This window comes from Lacerta agilis, chromosome Z, assembly GCF_009819535.1.
Source record: "Lacerta agilis isolate rLacAgi1 chromosome Z, rLacAgi1.pri, whole genome shotgun sequence".
Taxonomy (NCBI): Eukaryota; Metazoa; Chordata; class Lepidosauria; order Squamata; family Lacertidae; genus Lacerta; species Lacerta agilis.
This window is the reverse complement of record NC_046331.1, coordinates 7,498,213-7,506,081: the sequence shown is the minus strand read 5'-3', so window position 1 is coordinate 7,506,081 and position 7,869 is coordinate 7,498,213. Positions and strand designations below refer to the sequence as shown.

Genomic DNA, 7,869 nt, shown 5'->3' with positions numbered 1-7,869 from the left:
GCTTTTCACTTAATGGCCTCCCAAAACCTGCTTCCTGAAGCCTCATCCTCCTTGTGCAGCACACTTTCTTTCTTTGCTGATACAGGTGTGCTTTCCTTCCAAATCCTATGCACTGCTCTTTCTAATCTGCCTGAAATTGGCGGCTCTGATGGAGTAGTTAAATATTTGATTTTTTAAAAAATGTTATTTGGGTAGAAAACACTAAAGTTACAGGCATACCCTTTTGCATACCCTTCACCTGGTCTTGTACCACATCTGGGACTTCCTTTCACTCTCTTTAGGGCCCGCAAGGCTTGGAAGGGAGGCATGGGCCCAAAGGACTCAGGGGATTACAGGTGAGTGGTCCATACCTTCCTTAGAGACGTGGGACACAATCCTCCAGATGTCTTGCTGAATGGTGATCCTTTGAAACAACCCTTTTTTTTCTTTATTGCAAATATAATAGAAATTTTAAAGCAGCATCAGCTCACATTAACAATAAGGATAATCCATCCAGCCTAATTCAATCATATATATTAATATAAACAGTCCTTATATCCAAACAGACGTGCAAACCAGATCGATGATAACAAGCTACATGTTCAAGTGTAGAAAGCACTTCACTGAAAAGTGTATGGTCTGTGTTTATCCTTCCAGCCAGGTAGTATGTGGTTTTGTAACAGCTTGCAGGATCCACTTTTACTGTCCATCTGTTCATCCTGTAATATAATAATTTTCTTTTTAGGGTCCCTTTGGGAGAGATGGACCCCCTGGAGTCAAAGGACACCCAGTAAGCACAATATCTTCCCCACCCCCTCTCCTTTTAAACAACCAAAGAGTTGCTCTTTGTCCCAATAACTGATTGGCAGTTTTTCCCATCTTCACAAAAATCATCAGTGAGGAAAGAAAAGAATTTTCTTAATATAGTCCATCCCCACTGCCCTGAGGCACAGTATCTTCTGCCTAACAAAGATGTTATTGGAACCTTTTTTGTCCACTTTTCTTTATGTTGAAGAGAAGGTTGGCAGTTCGAATCCCTGCAACGGGGTGAACTCCCATTGCTCGGTCCCAGCTCCTGCCAACCTAGCAGTTTGAAAGCACATCAAAGTGCAAGTACATAAATAGGTACTGCTCCGGTGGGAAGGTAAACGGTGTTTCCCTGCGCTGCTCTGGTTCGCCAGAAGTGGCTTTGTCATGCTGGCCACATGACCCGGAAGCTGTAGGCCAGCTCCCTCAGCCTATAGAGCGAGATAAGCGCCGCAACCCCAGAGTCGTCCGTGACTGGACTTAATGGTCAGGGGTCCCTTTACCTTTTTACTGTGAGAATAGGATATTGGACTAGATTCACCAATGGCCTGACTCTCCTTCTGTTCCTTTATTATTTTTGCTAAATTTATAAGAACCTAAGCACATAAAAAGGGCACTGCTGGATCAGGTGAAAAGCCCATCTATTACAGCATTCTGTTCTCACAGTGATCAACCAGACGCCCCATAGGAAGCCCACAAGCTGGATTCAGTGTGACAGCAGTCCTCTCCCCCTCCCACCCCTGATTTCCAGCAACTGGTTTTGGGAGGCATATCACATCTGACAGTGGAGGTAGAACAATAGCTATCATAACTAGTAGCCCTTTGATAGCCATATTATCCATGAATTTGTCTAATCCTCTTTTAAAGATGGTCCACATCAGTCACAGTCACTACATCTTGTGGGAGTAAATTGCATAGCTTAATTAGCCCGCAAGGATTCAAAGAAGTGTTTAAAACAAGTTTGGATGGTTGTTTTCTTAAAGCCCAAAATGTAAGAGTCCATCTAGATTTGACAAAACAAAAAATTCTTTCCAGTAGCAGCTTAGAGACCAACTAAGTTTGTTCTTGGTATGAGCTTTCGTGTGCATGCACACTTCTTCAGTTGGTCTCTAAGGTGCTACTGGAGAGAATTTTTTGTTTTGTTTTGACTATGGCGGACCAACACGGCTACCCACCTGTAACTGCATCTAGATTTGGTCCAGTATCCACATCTCCTAGTGGCCTACCAGGTGCCTGCCAGAAGCCTGCAAGGCATGTGTAAATGCAAGAGCACACTCACGATTCCCAGAAACTGGTACCCAGAGGCATGTATCAGCAGTAGGGAACCTGTAGCCATCCAGATGTGGTTGGACTATAATTCCCACCAGCTCCTGCCAAGCATGGTGAGTAGTCAGGGATGGTGGGAGGTGAAGTCCAGCAACATCTGGAAGGCCACAGATTCTCCACTCCTGGTATAAATAATTAAATCCCAGTGCCAAAGGAATGAGAAATAAAACAGATGTGCAGCTGATGCAGAGGGCTTTGCATGCAGGAGGTCTTGGGTTCAATCCCTGGCATCTTTGTGTAGGCATGGAAAAGACCGGGGGAACTTCCAGTGTAGACAAAACTGAACTATTTAGGTCAGTGGTCTGACATCGTAAGATAGCTTCTTGTGTTTGTGTGTGCTGTTTTCTCCATGCTTGCAATCCCTAACATTTTGCTTCCTTTGTCATGTTTCAGGGAGAAGGTGGTCTTTCTGGCCTAAGAGGGGTGCATGGACGAGATGGCCTAATGGTATGTGTTGAAATCTGCATAGAGGGAAATGGTGTTCTCCAAGTGTACTAGCTGTTCTCCTTTTAAAGGTAAAGGGACCCCTGACCTTTAGGTCCAGTCGCGGATGACTCTGGGGTTGTGGTGCTCATCTCACTTTACTGGCCGAGGGAGCCGGCGTTCAGCTTCCGGGTCATGTGGCCAACATGAATAAGCCACTTCTGGCAAACCAGAGCAGTGCACTTCTGTGCTCGTGCCTTCCCACGGCTGTGCCCCTGGGTCAGGGCTGACCCAGGGGAGGAAAGCAGGAGAGTGGGTAGCAATGATGCCACCCACCCTCCTTGGCTGTGGTGCACCTTGCACCCAGCCACAGCAGCTACACCACTGGGTCAGGCCTGACCCAGGGGCGGATAGCAGTAAGGGAGTGGGCGGCAGCTTCCCTACCCCTCTACCCCTGGACTGTGATGTCCAGGAAGCATAGCTCCGCCACTGCGAAAGGATACTGAAAGCTGCAGCTTGCCTGTCACAGAGCTACAATTCCCTGTACCCCTTAACAAACTACAGTTCCCAGGATTCTTTGGTGGGAGCCATGTGCATTACATGGAAGCCATGTATGGTGTGGCTGTAACTTCTGCTAAGTGGCTGAGTGCAGTGTTCCATCGGGGATCTGTCACAACATGTTTTGCCTTCAGAGGATCCTGGGTTCAATTCCCTCCATCCCTAGGTACATCTGACAACCTGGAGAGCTGCTGCAGTCAATGCAGACATTACTGAGCCAGATGGGCCAGTGGTCTTACAGCATCCTATGTCCCTGTGAGCAGTGCCAGATTTACGTATAAGCTAAACAAGTTATAGCTTAGGGCCTCACTCTCTTGGGGGCCCCCCAAAAAAATTAAAGAAAAAAACGAAATATAAGATAAAAAACAAATAAATTAAAACCTGCATACACCAACAGTGTTTTGTGTTGTGTAGGCTCCTTTGATGTAATGGGCCCCGCCTGCTAGCCTGCTCCTTAAAATATCACTGGTTTGCTCATTTCTATATATAGGGTGCCTACATAAAATACGTATTTTATGATAAAATACATATTTCGCTATGTGCAAATGGCTTTAGGTACCCATTAGGTCCATAAATTACCATATAGCATATATTCAACACAAAAAACAGTGACAATTTGTTGTTGACAAAGGACAGCTGGACATATAAAAGGCCCCATTACCTTCAGTAGCTTAGGGCCTCATCAAACCTAAATCTGGCCCTACCTGTGAGTGTGTATGCTATGAGCATATACTTTGGGGGGGGGGGGACCTTTTTCTGCCTCTAGCTAGACTCCCTCCCCCGGGCTACAAATGAGTTCCCTTGGGAGTTTTGCATCACCATCAGGAGACTTAAGTGTGATTGATTAGGTGTAGATTTTGGGGGTTATTCCTCACCCACCCTTCCTTCCAGCTTGGGTCTGATGATGTTCTAACTCAGATCAGTTTCCTCAGGAATGTTCCCTGTTTCTGCACCCTTTCTTCTTCTGTTTCTGCTTCTTCTCTTGTCCATCAGCTGATCAAAGCCCCAAGGTGACAGATGCTTGACAATGAGAAATGAGGCTGCCCCATCTCACTTGCACAAGCTGGTAGCTTGAATGTGGTAACAATTTTCCTGACCTTCTGGCGATTCATCTTCACATCCCCTCCAGGCATTTCCTCCTGCAGGGAAGGGGCCGTGGAGCTCAGTGGTTCAGCAGCTCAGTGGTTTAGCATCTGCTCTGCGTGCATAAGGCCACAGGTTCAGTCCCCATCATCTTCAAGTAGCACCAGGAGAGCCTGGTAGCTCAACTGAAACAGGGGAAAGCCCCAGGAGCAGACTTAATACCCACAGAGGTCATGAAAAACAACCTAGATTCCCGTGCCCCTACCCTAGCATTAATTTTCACCTATATTCCCAAAGACTGGGGACTTTCAATTATCATCCAATATATATATATATACAAAGGCAAGAAAGGGGATCCTACCAACTATAGACCAATCAGTCTCTGCAAGTATACTTGCAGAGGAGCAAGCAGGATTCAGAGAAGGCCACTCAACCATCGACCAATGTTTAGTTCTTCAACCCCTAATAGACAAGTACTCATCTAGTAACACTGCCTCCCTCTATGTGACCTTCATTGACTTCAGAGCAGCCTTCAACTCTATATCCAGAATTAAGCTATGGGAAAAATTGGAGACCTCCACACTAGACAGATGCCTGCTATACTTAATATGCACGCTACATAATGGGACCTCACTAAAAGTACGATGTACCCCTCAGGGCCATCTATCTAACACAATCGAAGCCAAGAAAGGCCATCAAGGAAGGGTGTATATTGGCCCCATTTTTATTCAATTTCTATATAAATGATATGGTACAACTCTTCCATAATATGAACTTCCACCCTCCAAAACTATCAGGAAAGCATATTCCTGTGCTGCTTTATGCAGATGATGCAGCCACCTTCTCAATAACTCCTATAGGCCTTAAAAGAGCTATGAAAACACTGGCAGCATACTGCAAGGAGATCAAACCAGAATTAAATTATCAGAAAACCAAAATCATGGTCTTTGCCAAAAGTCCCAAACCTCGCTCATGTTTCATCGATGGCCATAAGATCGATCAGGTCACCTGCTTCAAATATTTGGGTATAACCCATCACTCCTTGGGAAGCAGAAAAGCCCACAGGGATTATGTCGCAGGGAATGTCCAGAGAAGCGTAAATGCAATACTCAGGTACCTCGGGACTAAAGCTGGACAATATATATTAGCAGTCCTCAAACTGTTTGAGGCCAAATCCATTGTGCAGCTTGCATACGGTGCCCGATTAGGCCCCTTTGCCAATTGCGCACCATTAGAACTGGTACAATCTAAACTGTTAAGATCAGCTGAACAAGTGCCTAAACACATCTCCAGTGTTACCGTACGTCTCGAAACTGGATTCGTAAGAATCGAGGCTAGAGTATGGTTCGCCAGACTAAATTACTGGCTGAGACCATTGTTCCTCCTGCGTGGCCTTGCTCCCTTAACTATTAAGGACAGATTCCAAATGACGTGGAAACGTGCGGTGATAAACGTAATAACTACTCTAGGCTTCACCCTGCAGATTCTACTCAACATGGGGTATTAACAAGCCAAAAAACAAACAAACCACCAAACAGCACGTGGAAGATACAGAACACCAAGCAGATTTAGCCAGTTCCCTGAAATTTTTAATCAGTGAAACCAAAAGATACCTCACCTCCCAGAAGCCATATATAACCAACCTTGAAATTCCAAAATAAAGTCTGATGCTGATACAAATCAATACTAATCGGAGGTTCTGCCCCCTCTAACAAAAGCCTGCACCCCTTGCAAAAATCCTGGCGATGCCCATGTCACACACCCCACCAGTTTTCCTGCAGATGGAGAGATGGTGATGATCTGCCTATTTTGTATGTGCTGATTTCTAGTGGTGAGCCGAAATGTTTCCCCAGTTAAATACCTTAATGGCTGTCACATGAAAGAGGGAACATGCTCTGGATGGTTGGACTTGAACCAATGGCTTCAAGTTGCAAGAAAGGAGATTCCAAATAAACATTGGGGGGGGGGGAGAGATTCTGACAGTAAAACTGTTCAGCAGTGGAACAGACTCCCATGAGAGGTGGTGGACTCTGCTTCCTTGGAGATTTTTAAGTAGAGGTCACATGGCCATCTGTCATGGATGCTTTAGCTGAGATTCCTGTACTGCAGGGGGTTGGAGTAGAAGACCTTTGGGGTCCCTTCTAACTCTAAGATACTATTAATTTTCCTGTACCATTAGTGCAGTAGCTCTCAAACTTCTTTCTCTGGGCCATGTTTTCAGAATAATAATTTACTCACGCCACACCAGTTTTTTATTGATAAGAAATACATTGGAAAGCAAAAAGAAGCAACTCCTAGAAGTGCTTGGTTTTGAAAAGATATCTATCTATATTCTGCAAAAAAATAAACTATACTATACTATACTATACTATACTATACTATACTATACTATACTATACTATACTATACTATTCTGAAATGTTTAAATGTTTCTTTGATTGCCACCCTCTCCTGCCACAACAATATGGCACACCACACCTTTTGAGAACCAATGCATTAGCAGGTAGCAACGTTCCTGAGGGTAATCATTTCAGCAATTTTTGTGGTCCTGCTGAACTATTCATGGGGAGGCAAGACTGTTCTCTCCACAGCTTGCAGCTGATATTGGTCATTCTCAGGTGTCTTTGGGGAGGGGGAATGGAAGCTGCCACCCCCAGAGAACACAGTGTCCAACAAAATATATGGTCACAGGATGAGGGGTTTTCCCCAAATTTCAGAGCATTGAAAACTTCTTGAATAATTTCCAGCTCAGCCTTAGAGCTTTTGTGTGTTTTATTGTGGAAAGGGTAGGGTTCTAGAGGGGGGTAGAGGGAAAGTGAGGGCAAGATTCCATGTGTCTTAAAGTTTCTTTGGCTTTTTTTAAATAAAAAAATACCTTTTGTCTCTATTTAAGGGGTTGACCGGGAGCCTGGGCCCTCAAGGACCCCCTGGGGACCATGTAAGTGGCTTTGCTTTCCCCACCTGAAATAAATGTTCAGTGAGATGAAAGTAATAGCAATGAACAGAGCACTCTGTTTCTGGTTGATGTCAGTGTCACATGTGTTCAATGCAAAATCCACTCTGTCCTGTTTTCACCTCAGTCTTCTTTTTTAAACGCATGAAAATCGGCATCAGCTTTTATCAACTTCCCCACCCATCACAAGATATGAATTTTTGTATACATTGTCCCTAAAATATGCATTTATACACACATTATTTTATCCAAAAATATGCATTTTCTTGAAACCAAGGAGCAATGGTATCATTCTGATTCGTCTGGGATAGGGATGCAGGAATATGTCAATTACATTTTTTCTCAGATCCCCCTTTTTCAAATCTTCAGTTCAACTTCCTACATTTCAGCATCAGTATGTAATTTGGTGGTTCCCCCCCCACACACACACACACTAAATTTTGTCAGTATTTGAGAAGTTCCATCTCAACCCCAAAGAAATGGCTTGGTTGAAAATTCAGCCCCACTGAGGAATAGACCAGGCATAGGCAAACTCGGCCCTCCAGATGTTGGGACTACAACTCCCATCATCCCTGACCACTGGTCCTGTTAGTGAGGGGTGATGGGAGTTGTAGTCCCAAAATGTCTAGAGGCCCGAGTTTGCCCATGCCTGGAATAAACAAAGAAGAGAGTGCAATTCAAAAGTTGGATTTGCCGAGGCATTAATGGGGCCTCTCAGCTTGGCCCTCAGGCCTCTCCCT

The 7,869-nt window shown here is 44.7% G+C and overlaps 1 long non-coding RNA gene across 1 annotated transcript; it reads left to right on the top strand.

The window, feature by feature from the left end:
- Positions 1-724: 724 nt before the first annotated feature.
- On the top strand, positions 725-7,173 carry LOC117040234. The gene is made up of 3 exons (XR_004425832.1): positions 725-769; positions 2,506-2,559; positions 7,070-7,173. It is a non-coding gene; the product is annotated as an uncharacterized LOC117040234 (long non-coding RNA).
- Positions 7,174-7,869: the final 696 nt, after the last annotated feature.